Source organism: Enoplosus armatus, chromosome 2, assembly GCF_043641665.1.
Source record: "Enoplosus armatus isolate fEnoArm2 chromosome 2, fEnoArm2.hap1, whole genome shotgun sequence".
NCBI lineage: Eukaryota > Metazoa > Chordata > Actinopteri > Centrarchiformes > Enoplosidae > Enoplosus > Enoplosus armatus.
This window is the reverse complement of record NC_092181.1, coordinates 13,270,993-13,291,234: the sequence shown is the minus strand read 5'-3', so window position 1 is coordinate 13,291,234 and position 20,242 is coordinate 13,270,993. Positions and strand designations below refer to the sequence as shown.

At 40.8% G+C, this 20,242-nt stretch overlaps 1 protein-coding gene and 1 pseudogene across 1 annotated transcript in view; one reads left to right on the top strand and one right to left on the bottom strand.

The window, feature by feature from the left end:
- Positions 1 to 6,983, bottom strand: part of LOC139297635 (phospholipid phosphatase-related protein type 5-like) — a 48,471-nt pseudogene extending 41,488 nt beyond the window's left edge.
- Positions 6,984 to 7,463: 480 nt separating this feature from the next.
- palm3 (paralemmin 3) overlaps positions 7,464 to 20,242 on the top strand; it is a 30,464-nt gene continuing 17,685 nt past the window's right edge. The window contains exon 1 of the mRNA XM_070925643.1: positions 7,464 to 7,845. The gene's annotated coding sequence lies outside the window, so the exon portion shown is untranslated. The remainder of the gene's footprint in view (positions 7,846 to 20,242) is intronic.

Genomic DNA, 20,242 nt, shown 5'->3' with positions numbered 1-20,242 from the left:
CTCTGGCACCACGGCAACAAAAGACCCACTCACTATCTCGCTGCCACACACACACACACACACGAGACCATCATCCCAGCATTCATTTCATGTCAACTTGGATGTCAGTCCAACAAGTGGTGCTGCACAGCTGATGCCTATGTGTGTGTGTGTGTGTGTGTGTGTGTGTGTGCGTGTGTGTGAGTGTGACACAGAGATGTTCTATCTGCTCATTCCTTCCATACATTACGGACAACTTTTCTGTCCTGTATGGTCATAAGTTGAATTGTTATTTAATGCCTATATTATATTGTATTCGACATGTTGATATTTGCATATTATTGTATTTTCATTGGTAATCCCCTATGTTAATACTTTTCTAGTACTGCTTTGGCAATATAGGTTTCTGATCTGTCATGCCACTAAAGCTTGTTTGAATTTGAATATGAGAGAAAGAAAGAAAGCATCCTGCACAAAATCCCTGCTGTGCTGCACCTCAGGTTCAACAATGTGGGTCATAGAGATGCACAATCTCACTCTCACACACACACACACACACACACACACACACACACACACACACACACACACACATTCAGGAACACAGTTCCCAAAAGAAGCAGAAGAAAGCAGTGCAGTTTGAAAAACTCTCACCTTAAATCTCTGTATGTTGGAAGCAGTGCTGCTGCACAGTGACCGCTGCCTCCTCTGATTCTCCGTCTCTAGGAGGATTTGCTCCTGCAGCGGACTCCCATTCTGTGGTTTGCGTTGTGGTCTCAGTTTCGCTTCTTCCTCTTTTCCCCCTTCTCGTCTCTTTCAAAGCAAAAACCACCCCTCACTTCCGCCGCTCCGCCACTGAGAAGCCCTCGGCACTGAGTGTGAATAGAGAGAGATAGAGAGAGGTTGCCACACTGCCAGGCACCCAGCCTCCAGCCAGCCTAGTCTATATCTGTCTGCACTCTGCCGCTAGGTCGCTAAGCTAAATATGATGATCTTCAACAGCACTTCAAGGCTAATTAGTCAAGTGAAGGGATCCACAGGCTGGTGAGGGAGGCTCCTCAGCGCAGTTGCCGGTGGATAGGAGAGGAAGAGAGAGAGGAGGAGAAAGAGTGTGCGTGTGTGTGTGCATCTGTATGCTTGTGTGTGAGAGCAAGAGAAGGAAAGAGGCAAAGAGGAAAAAAGAGAGAGTGGGAAGAGGGAATAAGAGAATGAGACAGCTGGAGTGGAGACTGAGAGCAGAAAGGAGCCAGCATGTGTGTGTGAGAGAGAGAGAGAGAGATGCAGAGAGAGAGAAAGGGGGTGGGGGGCAGGGGGGAGGGACTATGTGTGTCAGAAGCTGAGGCAACACAGTGGCTAAAATGGTAGACACTGTGCACTTTAGTACCTCAGGAAACCACTTTGATACTGGCAGACACCACGGGCTCTGGGAGAGTGTGAGTGCACAGGTGTATGTTTCTGTTGTATTTGTGTGTGTGTGTGTGTGTGTGTGTGTGTGTGTGCAATTATGGGATCATGGAAATCCAGAGCAGGAGATAAAAAGCCATGAGTAATGTGAAGGTATGGTGTCAGTGTTTTGTGAGCAGTGACACTCTATGACAATAATGACGATGTGAGCTCAGGTGAGCTGGGACCACAATCCAGCTCAGCCCTTTGGACAGCAGACAGTGGGTTAATGATGCATCGTCGAGAGGAAAAGTGGGACGCATCCTGCACATGGCCCTATGTGGGTCAGAGGCCCCCAGGTGCATGCTCACCAGCAGCTTTTGGCTGTTTTTGTGTAAGAGTGTGTGTGTGCATTGGTGTATACTTGCATGGGTTTTCTCTGCCTCCCTCAGGGCTAACACAAAGACCGTGTGTGTTCCTGTACATGTGTATACATGTATGTGTTGATGTGTATTGGTACATGTTTGGACATGTTACAATGGCACCAGTGGACTGCTGGACACTGGGACATTTCTCTCAGGCACTGCCACACAGGTCTATCCTTGGAACATAAGAACATATGCAAGTCCATAACATTGTCCACAAATTGCTTGTAAGTATCTCACTTACTGCACATATTATAATCTTCAATATTGTTATGTATGTGAAATTTATTCAAATTTAATTAAATAGTTTGACGCTGTTGGAAATGTGCTTATTCGCCCTCTTATCGAGTTATATAAGAAAATCAGTAAATATGAAGTTACCGCCAGCAGACAGTTAGAACTAGGAAAAGGGGGAAACAGCTAGCCTGACTCTGTCTATATAACAAAAATCTGCCTACCAGCACCAATTAGCATATTATCTTGCTTGTTTATTTCATACTCTTTTTTTTCTTGACCAGACGCAGTCATTTCCTGGAGTCTCAGCTGGACAACAACAATAGTCCAGCACATAACCCCCCCCCTAAAACCACAGACAGTGCCAGGCTAGCTGTTTCCCTGTTTGCAGTCTTTATGCTAAGCTAAGCTACCCAGCAACTGGAGGTAGTATTTACCGTACAGACATGAGAGTGGTATACATATTCTATCTACCTTTTAGCAAGAAAGCACATGAGGGAAATCTCAAAACGTAAAAACTATTTAACATTTTAGGAAAGTAAATATTATTTCCTCTCATATTTTACCCCAAAACATATAACAAACTAACTAGGGTCATAACATCCCCATCCATTTGATCTAGTTTGATGGGGCTATTATGGTAAAGTAAAAAGTCAGAGTATGCCATTAACAGAATTTAAATCTCAGGAGCTTGGGTGGACATGGAAAAGGGTACGGCATCCCTCTTGCCAATACAAATGTCCAAATACATTTCTTGTAAAAGGATATTTAGCCAAATTATAGCATTAAAAAAAACTGCCCACCCTTTTGCTGCACTCAAACAAATCACTCACAGCTGGAGAGGGACCACGGACCACTCACAGTAAAGTGTTTTTTTTCTGAGGATGATAAAATCACGTGGTGTCACAGATGTCATAGTTCCCATGGCAACTCGCTACATTCATAGAGTGGAATGAAAAGCGAGGAAATGCACATGTGCGGAAATACACACACTCTTACACATTTAATAGTGCACATACAATGCAGATGAAACAAGTCCCTCTTAAAAATGGCCTTGCTTCCAAACCATTGAACTCCCATACCTGAATGACACTCTCACAAACTCTCTCAAAAACACACCTAAGTGTAACTAGCCGGACTCAATGCTGTCTGAGGCGGACAAATAAATCAGTGTAGAGAAGTTGACAAAGACGACATAAAAGAATATAAGCTCAAACAGCAAAAATGTCAAATAAAACGACTCAGTGATTTTTAATCACTGACGTTGTGATCAAACGCTCAAAACTTAGATATCAAGGCAGTATCATGTCAAGCAAGTTAAGGCGCTGTAATTTCTGTCCGTTCCTCTTACTGCCACTTGAACAAACCCACTAATGTCATCCTCCATTGTACAGTTTTAATAAAGTGAAGGCCTTTAAAAGCTCATGAGATAATTTTCCACAGATACAAGGTTTTTATGTAACAACAGCACCTGGTTGCTGCAAGGACAAAGAAACAACTGCAGTCTAATTCAGTGACTATATTAATATCTGTCTTTTACAGCCTCCCAAAGGACATCTATATTATCCGCCCCATCACTTTAACTCTTATTACTCTGGAGGTGTGCAGCTTTCAGTAGCATCTCTTTCATGATGGTTGATGCCTTTTAGATATGCCTGTCTGGTCTTATAGAGTGATGCATGCAATAGAATAACTCAGGTAGCTTCATACATTATAAGAATGTAAAGAGAGAGAGGAGTTGTCAAGGGCAAAACAGGGAAACAAGACGCTGTAGGACTAAATAGAGCAAGTACACAGAGGTGGGCATGCGTAGCCTACTAACATTTAGACGCACACACACACACGCAGTAAACCTGTCCTCTCTTGACTTTCATTTTTTACACACTCCTATCAGCCCAGTATCTCTGGGATTTACATCTATATTGGACAATTCTGCATCTCACAATCTACATCCAATACCAATGCAGTAAATATTGTGCCCATATCCATGTGTAGTGAGGTGGAATCTAAAGCCTTGTTTCCACTGAATGGTACGGCTCGACTCGCTTTTGGTACCAGGTACTTTTCTCGATTTCGTTTTCCACTGCAAGTAGTACCTCCTCAATGTAGGCAGGATTCTTAACTGCGGCAATTATTGATGGTAGGAGGGTTTTTGTAGGATGTCCCGTGTCACGCAAGTGTTGATTCTGGTGATGATTCTCTCTGACCAATCAGGCATCTGCAGTGTTTTAACTCCACCATTTAGTGTCAGCTCAGCTCACTTAGAACCTCGACAAAGGTGACACCAAAAAAATACCAGGTACCAGGTACTATACACAACTTTTGACAATGGAAACCCAAAAAGGTTTGGGAAACAGGTGGAAACAGTTCCAAGCGAGTTGGGTCAAGCCGTGCCGTACCATGGAGTGGAAATGAGGCACAAGGGTGTGGTGGTTGGGCTTGTGGGTTGGCATATGGCACATCCTACTTTCAGGCAGGAGACTTTCTAGTTGCCATTGCTACGATTTTTCTCAAACCTTAACCATACTGTACCATAGTTGCCATGCGTAGGTATCGTAAAAGTGAGAATTTCAAAATCGTTGCGATTGGATAAAAAGAATTGGCATCGAACGTAACCCGAGGTCTTGTAAAATCAAAGTCCAACGTCCAATATTGACGTTCTTGACTGGTCATAGGGTTGCAGTCCTCCTTACACAACCATACACATACAAGTTAGCATTCACATTAAGTATTTTCACACTCACTAATATGGCACTGGGGTGGCTGAGTGGTTAGACAAACTGTCCTTTAGCTGGTCAACGCAAGCTCATGGCCCTTTAGTCAACAAGCATCTGCACTGTTAATGGTTTCTGTGACATTTTCACTCACCTCACATCAGAAACCACTAATCTTGTCCCCTTTTTACATGTGTATTGTATGCACACAAACGCACAGGCATAAATGGGGCTCTTTCTATAGTGTGCTACACAAGCACATACAAGCACACACACAAGATAACAAAAGAGCAGTGTTTAGAAGGTGCTGGTACTCGCGTGCATGAATGCACAGGTACAAAAAGCACATGCATGCAGTATTGTTAAGGATACTATACTCACAAATACCCCCCCTGCAAACACACACAAAAGACAGTGAGACTGTGTGGCCATATTGTTTAGGGAAAACCGTGTGATATGAGCCTGTGCACTCCCACTATCTGGCTGTTCATGTGAAGACTCCCTCTTGTCTTGGGGAATCAGAAGTAGGCCGAGTCAGTGGATGTGCTCATTTCATACACCATCACTATGGATCACAGCCAAGGACATTCTCGCTTCAAATTGCTATGCTAGGGAATTTCAGCCATAAAGAATTAATCAGATTTTTAGCAAAATTGGATTATAAAGATGATACAGCAGAGGTCAGCTAAGCTGTAATTCATGTGGCTAAAATACTGACCATCTCTAAAGACGTTGTTACGCTAGTACTTCAGGGGTTCATACCCCAGATTTGGGCATATTAAAAAAGCAATTAATCGCCAGAAAATGAGCCTGAAGTATATTGTGATATAAATGAAATATGAGTAAGCTATAATGAAATATACATAAAAATAGCTTGGCCTAGTTTTATTTCATCGAGCTACACTATAGAGTAGCTGAATGGTGCCTTTGGTCTGTCCTTCCTGCCACTCATGGACAAAACTTTTTATCCTTCCCACTCCAGGGTCAACGAAGGTGTTATGTAACATGCGGTAATAAGAAATTGTTCCTTTTTTGGGTCTGAATAGTATAAAGGTAAACTTGTATGGTTTGCCTAAGTATGGTTACAGTTACATGCAAAATACAAAACATACCAATAAATTCATTCTAAATAAATATTGCAAGTGATCTCTTTGTCTTGAATGCAAAGTAAAATAAGCAGAGGGGTGGATTTGCGTGAGTAAATGTAACCACAGTAAAACGTTTCAAACACAGAAAGTCATGCTAATGCACTGTATAGCTGTAAATCACAAACTTCAAAAGGACTTTCCAGAGAGCATGCCTACCTATATCTAACTAATCTCACAAAACTAAATGGTTTAACATACTGTGCAAATAAAACTCGAGGAAGCAAAGCCGTGAACACAACAAAGCATACTGAAAAAACACACATTTGGAACTGAAATCCTGCATCCCAGCAAAAAAAAAAAGGGAATACTCCACAATAACCTACTTTAAGAATATGACAAACATCTGCCCAGCATAAAGCTTGACAGGTGGGACTTATAGTTTTGGAGCTTGCTCCTTCACAGAGGTCAACTACAGTAGCCAACTTGGATTTACAACAGTGACACTGCATCTCTTCTTTTCTGTCAATTCATAACCAGCCATTCATATTTTCATCAAAATATGCCAGAAAACGACTAAATGCACAGCTTTTAGTTAGCTGTTTACATCTGACATTCACTCAGAGGTTAAACTGTTTCATCCAGCTATAAGCAGATACAATCAATAATTAATATCCTCCAGTCATTAATAGCCTAGAATCCAATATATAGTTTTATTGTCTTCTAAAGTGATGTAGAGGTGTTTTAAACCTTTGAGACTCCTTAATTTCCATTGAAAAATGAATGTAGGGTGAACTAACAGTGCTTGTTATTGTTTTTAAAATGGGTGACATTTTCAGAAGTGTAGAAAGGCAGACAAAAACACAAGAGATCGACCCCATAAAGCACTGTATTTATTAGAGATGTAAGGCAATCGTTTTACACCCATATTCCCCTTTCATGTTAAAAGGCAGGACGTGGAATCCTTAATTTGAGCTGAAAGGGATTTTACACTTCTGAAGGGTGAATGAAAGGGCTGTCATTCTGGGGAACGTTACATCACATCTAATAGTTTAACCCCCTAATCTACTTTGACTTTTATTCGTGAGACATAGTGCAGCAGGTTCCATGCAAATATTACCTTTTTTTTTTTTTTTTTTGCACGGATGCCTCATTTAATCAAAATCACTTGACTACATGACATGGCCTCCAGCAACTGCAAGAAACACAGCACATGGAGAGACTGATGTTTGAGATTAATTTTAAGGTTGAGCACCCAAACATGCCCTGAATATGAAGTCTATCATTAAAACATAACGATTTAACTAATTCTGTGCAAATATACTTTGAGTTTGATCTTTGTTTTTACAGCTTGAAGGAGCAAAATAGAAAAGTAAATGCTGCAGTGACTTTTAAGTTTCTCTCTACAACACTGTTTTAAATCACCAGATGGCATGTCATATTGGTGAGTAGAATGCATCTCAACCTGTTGCTCCTGAGGAAAGCTGTTTATCTGCTCTGTAGTCACTCCGGGCGACAACAACAGGAAACATGAGGCTGCTGCTGCTGCAGTCTGGAGGGCTGGCCTCACGGTAATGACTGGAGTCAGGTAACCACCGGACAGACCGACCCTACTCCTCCTCGCGGACGGCGTTAGACACGAGGGGAGGCTGTGAGAGCGGCTTTCCCGGAACAGTTTGACTTCGTTTTTTTTTTTTTTTTTTTTACAAACTATGCCGCGACTTTCTCTCTGAAACAACAACTTAACAGACTTGTAAAAGTGTGATGAACGCAACAACGTGTCGCCCGGAGTTCATGTGACGAGCGTCGCGTTTGGGAGCTGGCCCGGAGCAGAGGCGACTCAGGTGTTCACGGGGAAGTTTGTGTCGTATTTTATTCTTCTCGCCACATAATTAATCGAGCTGGAAGGAGGTTTTGTCTCTTTTTGTCGCGTGTCCTGTAGCTCCACGTTTTTACTTGGTTTCGTTTTCCTTCAAAAGTTTTTTTTTTTGGACTTTAAAACATCAGGTGGTCGAGTTTGAACAGGTAAGTGTATTTTGGCTTATTTTCTGCATGAATTTTAACACAACTTCGGTCTACGTGGTCGGTTGACACCTTTTGAAACTGGGCCAAGATGTGGAAGTGAGCCCAGCCGGAGCTGGACAGCCCCAGCAGCTGGTGACTTGTCTGACCTCTGTCAAGCATTGCAAACCAAAGAGTTATTTATTGATTAAAAACCCTCTGAAATATAATTTGACTGGTCAAACGTCACTATTGATATTTTCTGACACTCCTTGGCTTCTTAAATCCTCAACTGACCTTTTTAAAAACTGGATTTTGCTCTTGGGTACAGACAGTGAGTTTACAGTAACCACCTTATCATAGTTATTGTAGTTTTTATCTTTAAAGATATGCCATGATGTGTATACAGTAGCCCGTAGGTGCTGCATTTCTTTCAGCATGAAGTGTAAGAGTAGTTGTCGCTACTTTTTTTCTGCAAGGGTTTTTTGTCAGTACCAAGTTTTATGAGTAATAAAGTCCAAAAGCCTCAAGTCTGCAGGGCATTTACACCAGTTTTATGATGCAGTGGTTAAGATAGTGGGGCTACGTTTTGACACTTTCCTAGCTGCTGTTGCAGCTGCATCTCACCACCACCGCGTGCACACACACACACACACACACACACACACACACACACACACGCCCCACACACGCCCCACACACTTACAAAACACACAGTCAAGATCTCACATTCTGTATCAACCACACATTTGTTGTCTAACTCTCACATGTATGACTCATCTACTTAACGGTAAAACACACTGCTGTTTCATCACTTTTAACCACACTATGCTAGATCTGTACTTTAGCTTCATTAGAAAAGAAGCCAATTTCTACCCTACGTCCCATCAAACAAAAGCTGCTTAGCATGCAGCTGAGCATACTGATTTACAAGCAGAGATCCCAGCAGGAGCTCCTGACATGGCTCTTCTTCTGTCAGGCTGAGGAGCTGAGGGCCTTGAGGCCATATCCAGGGGGTGTACTCACCTCTGGCTTAATTTGAGTCTCAGGAAAGAGTTACTTTCTTGAGGGTTTGTTAACAAGCGTGTGTACGCCTTAGGTTTCAAAGAGAAGTTGCACATAAAGGATCATGGCACAGGATACATGGAAATATAAATGTCACAGCAGCCAAAGAAGCTGATTACAGATCAGCACTGCTGTCTTATGACACGATAACTAGGACAACCACTGTCCTAGGAAAAGTATGAAATAAACTTTAGCTGGTGTCACCCTCAGACAAGCCCTCCGGTTCTAAAACACTCAGTTTAAGGATGTATACAAATTTAAAGAAAAGACACAACAGCCATGTCAGAGATGCTATATACATATATATATATATATATATATATATGAAATGTATTTGTATAAATAAAAACACATTATAATCAACATATATATAATCAATACATATTGGTCGATATTAGCTCATTGCAGATGTTTTTTTGTGTATGTGTCAGTAGAGAAATGCCAAAGATATGTTTTGAATCTGTGTCATCGTTCTATAGTCAGTCCACCAGAGAGCAACGGCAACAAGTTTGTGCAACATCCGGTGTAAATCGTGTGTAAATCATCTGTCATTATCAGGTTTTTTAAATTCTCAAACATCAGTATCAACCTCACAAATCCTGTACCTGTCAGGCTATAATAAAATGCTGTCTTGAATGCAGTGTAACCCAGAGCTTGTTGAGGTCATATCTCTCTAGTGCAACAATCAAATGGAAGATATTCCATGTGTAACCAACACCTGTGTTGCTTTGTGCAAGGAGAATAAGTAATGTCTCTGTCTGATCTGCTGGCCTGATTGTTGCTGTTCAGCTGAAAAATCTTTTCTCTTTGGTGCAAAGAAAATGTAGCATAGATGTTGATGTGCTAGTCACTTGCAAAGCAGTTTGGTTTTGATATGAATCTGCAAAAATCTACCCAAAGAGGAAACGGGAGTGGGCGAGATAGCTGTTAAAGACAGATAAAAGGGCAGGAGAAACTGTGTGGTCGTCAGCACCACCAATCAGCAAGAGTTTTATCTTTTCAAATCGTGTAGAAGAGAGCAGGAGAGAGCCAGACTCTTGAAAACGTGGAGGGAGATTAAAAAACAAAAAGATAAAGGGGAGGAGACAAAAGAGTAGCTGGGAGTGATGAAATCCACCAGTTCTTTGCTTGGCAAAGTGGGTGATGGATGAGTTTTCAGCAGGAGGGAAATTCCTCACTGCCACATGGCCCCCAGCATATCTCTCTGTCTGTCTGTCCATCCTCAGTTTAAGTGATACTGGATTTTCACATTTCTTCCCCACTTCCATAGTGTAGCATTGTCATCAGAACTCCACTGTGACTCTTAGTACGTTTTTAGGGTTAGGCGACTGGACAAAGATATCGGTTATCACGATTTGCTGAGTCCATCACTGGTTGTGTTTGGTTTTTTGTTTTTGGCGGTTTTGTCATTTTATTTTGCTAATTTAATGGTCTGCCTCCTTGAAAATTCAACCCGGTAAATAATTAACCTGTAAAGCGCAATTCTAAGCATGCACAAATAGGAACTAGCAGTCAGAGTCGGGTCATCTTATGCGCATTCTTTTTGCACTGATTTCCGACAAAATGACAATGAAGCCGCCTTTAGTGGTTGCTGTCTGATTGATTCGTGCTGAAAAGCAACGTCAATTCATAAATCATATTTGAGAACTAGAACTGTATGTGCATTTGTGCACCCTGATCATTTAATAGCATAATTATGTTATTCCCACCTGTTTGTTCATTTGGAGGCTGCAAGCAGAGCCATCCTTCATCTGACACCATCAGACTCTTTTTTTTTTTTTTTTAAATAGTGTTGTACAGCTGTTCAGCCTGTCTTTACAGCTTATTGCTTTGCAAAGATCTCAATGTGATTTATTTTGTTCAATTGAAGAAGAGTAGCCTATAGGCTGTAATGTTTAAGTAAAATTATATTTTCACATTAAAGGCCGCGGATGCCAGAGCATAAGACGAAGGCAAATTTAATCAAGCAGAATAGATCAGCAGTCATCGGTTGTTGTACGTTTCCATATATCAACTGTTTACATGGGTTGTGAAACATACCCTGATTAATGATGCCCCCACGTTACAATGTCAGAGTTTCACAGTTCTCCCTCACACTTTACTCTCTTTATGTCATGTTGCCACTGCCCTGGCTGTTTGTGTGCAGATTGCACAAACATGCTTCAGGCTGTTATTATTATGGCTGTGCAGAAGATTAGACTCAGACAGCAGAGCATACACAAATATGGTTCACCTGGAAACAACAGATCACTCAGACACTGGCCACACAGAAAGTTTTATTTTTCCTTTTAGTGGTAGAGAGATCTCATCGTTCAAGTGAAGGAACAATGGAAGTGATAAATAGTAGTTTGTTCTTAGGGGACCAACTTCAGCACCAAATGCTAAGAAAACTCCAATAGTCATGGTTTCATGTGTACAGTATGTAGCATCCTTTGTGTTAATGCAGCTAAATGTGGAATATTCTGCAACTCTAGGCTTGTTCTAACTATCACTTTGTTCTGGTTAGGGTTATTCAGAGATGCATCTTAAAGAGCTACTCCACTAATTTAGTATTGAATTTCTATAAAATTGGGAGACATGTGAAGAGAGATTCAAAAAAGAAAGCTCAAAATGCACCAGAGGCAGAGATATCTCTTTAGACGCTTGAATGGGTCAAGCTCCAAAAATAGTGCATCCAACACTTCCCACAATGCAACTTGATAGCCTCTTTCATTAGTAAATGCCTGTCGTCTCTTTGCCCAAGCTGAGATAACCCTGGTGACACCCCAGTGACATCACCAGGGTTGTTTTCTGACTCTAGAAAGCTTCTCTCGAACCACACAACCGTTGTATCTGACTGTGTTGTACTCACAATGATGAGTGAACTGATATTCATGTGTTAAATAGGTGGAGTGCCACTTTTTAAATTGGTTAATCTCGGAGTATTGCAGTCTGTGTTAGCGTAATGTGCGATGGGTTCATTTTCAATATTGAGAAACATTGAAATTGAGACAAAAGGCTCGTCTTACCTACAGCAGGTTCCTGCATTATGTCACCATGTCAGTCCTAACATACCTGAGATACCAGCCACGCCCCAACATTCAAGTTTAAACTATAGTCTGAATTTCACAGACACGTCCTTTTGTCCGTCCTTCTTTCCTGTGTCTTTGTGTCTTATTTAGACACAGAAGGCGGTTTTTAGACGGCGCTGCTTAAATCATTCTGCTTGTGTGCCTGTGCGTGGTGTTCCTTTCATTTGCAATAATCTGTTGACTTAAAGCCTCTCAGAAATTTCGGCTGACAGTTGGTGAGAGAAGGAGGAGGATAGAAAAACATTTACCGTCTTCCGTTTACTTTATGTCTGTTGTACACAGTACACATGCCCTTCTTTTGACACCAGCAACAATGTATTAATCAAGCAGACAAGGATTAGACGGTTAAGTAATGTGTTATGGTTTTGAAGGTAATGGTCTGAGGAGATAACTTCAAGGAACACCTGAGCTGCCTCTGACAGGATAATATTTTAGCTTCTTAGCTTCCCAGAATTTACCAACGTCTTTCTCATTAATTTTTTTTTTTTTTTTAAGTCTAGTCCAAGATTGCAGTCTGTTCCTTGCACTTAAGAGGCTTGTGAATATGAGTAAGTTTCAAAAACTGGACATTATAACCGTCATAAAGGTAAGATTTCTAATCTTATAAATAAATTCGTAATAAAATGTTAGAAAACCAGCATATAGTTTAGTCTGGCTTTTCTGATGGACATCCACATGCTACGATCCTATTTAAGGAGACAACATAACTAATGCAACCTCAAGATGTCCCACAAAAACAAATCCACATGGCTGCGGTTACTAGGTTACGATGTCTGGTTAGCCGTAGAGCATAGCACAGAGGTTACAGAAGATTGCCACTGCTGCACACTGTAGGAAACAATTACCTGAATGATGTGTGGGTATGTGTTTTAAATGCTGGCAAAGCATGAGTGCACATGATAAATGGGATTTGCTTTATGTTACATGCACCAAATTGATTGAACTCAGCAAACCATTAATGAATGGCAGAACTAGGCCCACGTTTTTTGGTGTTTGTATGTATGCGGTGGGAGTAGAGGAAGAGAAGGAGGTGTTGTCACAATTCAGCGATGCCAGCAAGCTGTCTAATGTCCTACACGTCCCTCCAAAGCTGCAGCTAATGTGTGATGTTTTTGCCTAGTCAATTAAATGGGAAAAAAGAATGTCTCGTCACTGCCAATTCACAACTCATCTGGAAGAAACTCACCTTTTGCTGAATTGCTCAAAATGCCAACGACAGATCTACATCCCACACAAATCAAATCAACTGATTTACCAAGCCTGCTTTGTTTGTGTGGTTTTGGTAGCAGAGTCCTGCCAGTCCTGGCAGAAATGCACACCGCATATACAGTACAAACAACATTTTTCATCATCAAAGGAGGCTTGAAATTTCTTAACCATTTCTTTTGCTGCTTACAGGCATACTTTTCTTACAGGCATGCTTTTTGTCTGGTGTTCAGTTCAACAAAATATCCCAACTCATGTTGCACTGCCGCTTTATCAGTGCCATTCTCTCAAGACTGACAATCTCATTAATGAATTTGTCAATCACACATTAAAGTACCCAGGGAGGAGCAGTAGTCCATATTTGGAAGCCTTGCCACATTAAGATGTCGCCTTGTCAGACTGTTTAGGATCACTCTTTTGCATTAGTTAAGGACCAGTATGATGTTTTAAGTTGCTATAGCCCAATTTTCTATGTATAATAGTGTCCTTGATAAACTGATTTTTAAAGACAGTGAATGGGTTGGTTAAGAAACGTGTGCGTCATGCCCACTGTTATCCTGAAGTGTGCTTTGAACACTGTTTGCAGTCCCTGTCCTATTTTGTTTGATTTTCATTAAGCGGTGTATGCAGTATTATATCCAAATCCAGTGTGCATGCTCTAGCTGTACACCAGGCATCATCACCTGCATCAGGAAATTAGTCTTGCTGTCAGCTTCATTCTGCATCTGTGATTTAGTAAAATGCTGAATGTCCTTTTTCAGTCGTGATGCTCTGGCCATATTGTTTGCCTGCCCAGGTCAAGGGAGTGTATCTTGAGTTTACTTGATGTGTTTATGACCTTTAGGTATGTTAACTAAAACCTGAAGAACACATTATGTTGCTGTAGAGAGAGAGAGAGAGGAAGCATTCCTCTGTACCAGCCTGTTGACCCCTGGTTAACCCACAGTGTTGGGTCCAGGAAACCATCCAAGACCTTTAACCCTGCTACAAATGGCTTTGGAACTGGACATGGGTGAAAAATTTATATTAGATAAATAATTTCAGGTATTTGAATCAGTTAAGTATAACGTCCCAGACACTTTAAAACTTCCGTGGAAGATTCGATATGAAGTTGTCCATCTGACAAATTTACTAGTTAGTTTACTAAGTGTTCCTGCTGTTTTTTACATATATAAGAGGGGGATGTATCATGAACACATTTTGCTGCGTATTCTGTACTTAATTTGTGAGAGGCTGGCATTACTGTCAGATATTACTTTAACAAGGTAAGATTTTAAATCAATAGAAAATCAGAAAGTTACAGACAGGGCTGTTGCAAAACTAACAAAGACACCACCTTTTTAAAGAGAGAATGGGAGAAATGGATGAGAGCAGATGTAATTGAGAGAGAAATGAAAGACAGCAAAGAGCAGAGGAAGAGGGCAAACCTGAGAATGATGAGGTAAATATTTTAATAAAAACTGTGAATATAAAGAGATCATCAGGTCTGTTGAAATGGAATATAACTCCGTTAGAAATTGCCAAAGAGATAAGTTAACTGAGTTTCGAGTACTTTTGCAAGATATTAATCAGAGGTTGCAGCAGTCATGATTTTTTTTCCACCCCTTTGAGCTTGTCAGGAAGGATACTTTTATTTAAATAAATTATCAAACAGGCATTCTCATTTATATGGTAACAAAAGCCTGAGTTTGCTGCCTAAAGAAGAGAAATCTCTGCCCCACTGACATTGAGATAAAGTCAAATCATCGCACTGATACTGTTTACATTATGTCTCTTAAATCAATACTCCTCAGTGTCATCACTGCTGCAATAAACATTTCCTACATTTATGTTTCACAAGTCATTTTGATGTGAATTCATCCTTCATCGCCTCCTTGTCAACTATAATCTCAGAGATTGTGAACAGCTGCGGGTTGAAAGACAAGCGTATTGTCTCCAATTTCTTTAATGACGGGCTGGAATTCAGTTTGTTTGTCCACAGTGATAATGACTAAGGAGGAGAAGTTAAACATTACGCTGCCTGACTAGACATTTACAAGGTGACTGAACGTCCTTGCCGCTTAGATTTACACAATATCTATGGCTTAACTTTGCAAGGTCTTGTGAGCTGGTAGTGAATGAGTTGTTGTTTCTCAAAGCAAGACATTTTAGGGTAAATCATATCTGTTAAGAATGAATGTACCTACGAATGTATTTGTATCTGTTACGTTGTTCTTTGATGTCCTGATGTGCTTTAGTTCTGATTTAGGCTGCACTGTGTTATGTGAGATGATGTGTGTAATCGTGACTGAGCTACGAGGCCCCGAGGCACACAGGCCTACAGGCTTTTGACTCCATGACAATAGCAAAAATGAACCGAGACCGGATTACGCCAGTCCTGCATTCCTCTCCAAACCTGTTTCACACACACACACACACACACACACACACACACACACACACACACACACACACACACTAATCCTGCGCACACAGACAGTGAAATCACTGAAGCAAGCCAATACATGTCTTACACACGCTTGTTCAAAGTGCAAAGAGAACACTTAACAACAAGAAGTGTCTGCATGTGAGTGTATGAGGGGTTGGACAACTTATTAGTAGAAATGCAAAAATAGTTCTATCAAAAAGAGGCCAAATCATTGAAAAGTATCTCAATGAGTGAGTTTCCATGTGGTTTATAGGTGCTGCTTCAGCACTATTAGACCAGTATCGCCAAACAAGGTATTTTTTTAATTAATTGGTCAGATCCAGTTCACACACCTTGTTTATTGTAATCCATTGTGCTGTGGGACTGCCACCTGTCAAAACCTGCTTTCCAGTAACACAGTCGAACCTCTTCCTAATGCACAGCGTGGTGAGTGATTAAACCACAGAGCAGCACCAACGAATAACCTGCAGCCAACGGTTTCAATGACGATCCACACTGACAGCGTGCGTCAGTGAGCACAGGAGGCAGAGCCACTTTGGTTGAAAAAAAGGTTGCTTTGCCTTTATTTCAGTGGCATTTTGCAGGTGCACTATGCCTCTAAATTGCTACCGTTGGATGAAAACCACACTTTTTTCATGAAAGGGACGAGCTGCATCCAAATCTTGTCACAGCAGCTCCACAGTGACGCTTTACAAAAGACAACTAACAATTATTTTCCTTATCCATTAATTTGTCAATGATTTTTATGCTTAATCAATGAATTCCGTAGCATATAAAATGTCAGACAATAGTGAAAATCCCACCTATCACATTTTCCCAGCCCCCATGGTGACAAATTGCTAGTTTTGTCCAAATACCAAAGATATCCAGTTGTCTTTATTTGTTTTTTTACCATCAAAGACAGAAAAGCATCATATATCCACAGTGGAGAAGCTGGAACAGCAAATGTTTGTCATTGTGACAATTAATTTTCTTGAATAATTGCTTGAATAATTAACGCCATAGTACAGTAAAGCCAAGTGGTTATGCTGGTTGTATTCTCTTATCAAGCATATCTAAAGTCGACTGAGTTTACGCATTTTTAAAGGTTGACCTAAGGGCTTGCTGTGCAGCTCAATTATGTAGAACAGTATCCACTATATTGGATAGAGATAAGTATCAGCAGATATTCAATAATTAATGACCTGATAGCAAAATCACTTCTCTTCTTTTGGGAGAAATGGCATTGACGAGGTTGTGACTGTAGATGCACCATTGCGGTTTAAGTTAATGTCACACCGTGGTTCTTGTGAAAACTCCTGCATGTGTCAGCATGTGAGACAAAATGGAGCCTGACACGTTTTGTAAGGTGTCTCAGTGTGAACTTGATGTGTGTCTTTTGAGCTGGGTTTTGGCGGAGATGCAGGCAGAATGTTTATGTTGTATCACAGCCTCAAGTGTCTTGTCAGGACTTGTCAGAACAGGTGTCGCTAACTCTGGTCCCCCTCTGCACATCACTTCCTCTAGTTCGTGCTCTCTCATTCATTTCACCCTCTGGGCCCATGCAGGATTTTCCATTTATATGATGTCTCTGTGTCTTATCAGTGTTCATTTCTTTCATTCTCCCCTCAACGTTTTCTCATTTCTGAAGCTTTCTCTCTGCTCTTCATGATTAGTCAGCTGTAAGGCAGGTGAGGTCATGAGGACTCAGTCTTGTGTCAGTCCAGGTTCTTGCACTGGGTTTTGTTTGAACAGAGACTCTATGAATAAGTCCACAGTGTTGACCTTTTACTTATCTTTTTTTTCTCTCCAATGTCATCGTCCTTTGATGCCATCTCACAGAGACTTGACTTATTTCAAACTTTCTGAGATTCCCTACATATACAGGTACAACACTGCTTGAGACATTCCATATACAGCATATGCCATACATGACACTGGCTTTACCAAACTCAAATATATTGTTAAAAGGCTATAATGACATACAGTTAGTGGCTCAGGGCAACTCTGCCCTCAGTCAAACTGTGTCTGTTTCCTATGAAGCCTCAGCCAGCCTGTAATCTTCACTCCTCTCCAAAGTGTGATACACACACACACACACACACTCTGAATTCCACCTCAGGGTTAAAAACCAGTGTTTCTCCCCTTATCATGAACGCTAATACGTGCCTCAACTGTCTGTGCACAATGTTTGAGGAGATAAAGCTGTAGATTGAAGAGTTCACCACAGTGATTAAGTCATTCTTGCAGCGTGAGGGTGACAGTTGATAACCCATTGTCTCCAGCATGTCATGCAAGTCATGACTGTGTGCAATACCTGTAAGTAGAGCTGGGCAGTAAACCAACAATTTACTAATACTGTCATGTTGGTATGATCCGTACAAAACTTTCCAGGTGCTTTTAACGGTTTTCCCTTCCAGGTCTGGCTGATGAGATTGAAAAGATATTGGTAACGGTATTTTACAATATTTTACCATGTATGAATGGCAGACTAATGATGAAAACTGCTATGTAGAGAGGTAATTACAGAATGTAAATACATTAAATGGCTCCTGTTGAAAAAATGTCCACCATAAATGGTATCAAAACAAGGTTCGGTGTAACTTTAATATATACAAAACGCATTTGTTAAATAAGTCATATCAAATCATATCACAATTCCTCCTTGCCCTACTGTCCCCTTTAAAATGCAAAGTAAAATCTGAACCTCCAGCAGATCGTATTTAATATATAAGATTATAACTGTATTCATTTCTCATTGTGTATGTATATATCCAAAGCATTGTTTTTTTTTTATTGAAATAGCTCAAAATGACAAATTTGTCTCAGGGGTATTTACAGTCTGTACAACATGCGATACCTTCCATCTGTAGACTATCAATTTGAATAATATGTACACACTGAATGTAAATTTACTGCAAAAACAACAGTAACCAACACCCGAAATTTGAATTCACGTACTTCCCTTTTAAAGGGGAACTTCACTTTAAATTATTTTTTGAGCTGTACACATAACCACATAGATTCTTGTTGCCATATGAAAAACAAAACCCAAAAAAATGATCTTGCATGCTTCTCGGTTTGAAAGGTCAGTTCAGCCAAATTCTCTCCCCCCTCCCTAAGCGTGATGTAACAGGCAGGTCTAATTTAACTGATTGACACTGTCAAAACTGAGCCATTCTAGGAAATGCATACAGTTTGATCCATGCAACAATGTGACGTCTTCACAGCCGGATTAAATAGATAATCCTGCATGTTAATCATACTCAGTGAGCCAAGATGACTCATCCAAGCTGCATGGCACATTATTCTTCAGCTTCAGCATGCATATGTATGTTCCGGATGACCGTGTTAATCTCTGTAGCCCCTCTGCTGATTTGATGAGTGGATGACAACGTTTTACAAAGTCTTCACCATGCTGTCACTTTTGATCTGTTGCTCATCTTAATGGCTGTGGAACGGATTTTTCTCACCCAAAATCCTTCCAGACTTCATATTTTAAATGTGTGCGGCAGATGGTGATTTGGTCATGGCTAGTGATCAGAAGCTTGCCCATATTGGGAACCACTCAGAGGGCAATATCAAGCAGTAGGCAGCAATATACAATATTTAGCTTTATGTCAACCATCTGTGTGTTTGGCTAATGAGATAATGGCTGCACAAACTGTTCTGACGGTAGAGAATATGTCAGTAGGCACTGTACTGGTGCCCCGATTAGATATCTGAAATGAGAAAAAGGTGAGTAAATAAAGGTTGGTCTCTGTCCAGTTAATTGGTGAAGTTTGTCTGTAATGTGAAAGCAAAGCAAACCACTCAGAAGATGTTGTGACAGTACATAATTAAACTGCTGATTTGAAAAAGCAACATATATAATTATGCTAATTGTTTGGTAGCTATGGTAACACGTAAGCACGTGACTGCAGGGATCTATATGAGGTCCGTTTGTCTCGACTCATAATACTCTTTATTAATACTCGTTTAATCAAACACATCATGCGCACTGTGATGTGGCCAGTGTTTTGGTGTCTCATTCGCCTTCAAACTCAGTGATTTGTTCCTCAAACTGGACTTGAATCATATTTCATGTCTCACTGGTACCTGAAACAACCATGCAGGCATGTTTAGATTCTGGAAAGCCCTCTGAAGTGCAGCATGACTTGCTGTCCATCACTGCCAAATAAACGATTTACCTGTCAGTCCATGCAACATCATTTTTACACCTTTTGACACCTTTCATTTGTCAATAGAGAAGAACTAAGAGGCAAACATGGACCAAACTGTAGGCGTGAAAGCAACCTAGGAGCCCCTTCAACCTTGACAGTTAAACTTACAAACATCCATGTCACATTACTGTCTGGATCAGCCCAAATAGAGATCAGATGGAGTGCTGTGGGTGTGTGGCGTGTATATGTGTTCCCTTACCGCACTGGGATACTGCGGGCAGAGCCAGGCAAAGGCTGAGGCCAGCCTACCTCCTGCTGAACAGAGACTCTATTGTGTGTGTGTATGTGTGTGTGTGGTACCTGACAGAATACCATTGATCCCCCTCAATCCCTTTTTTTATGCCTGTGTAACACAGAGACAAAATGAGAGCAAAGGAATTTGCTCCTTTGAGGTGTTATTGTTTTATTATAGTCTCTTCTCTCAACATGATTTAGTCAAATTGTCAGTG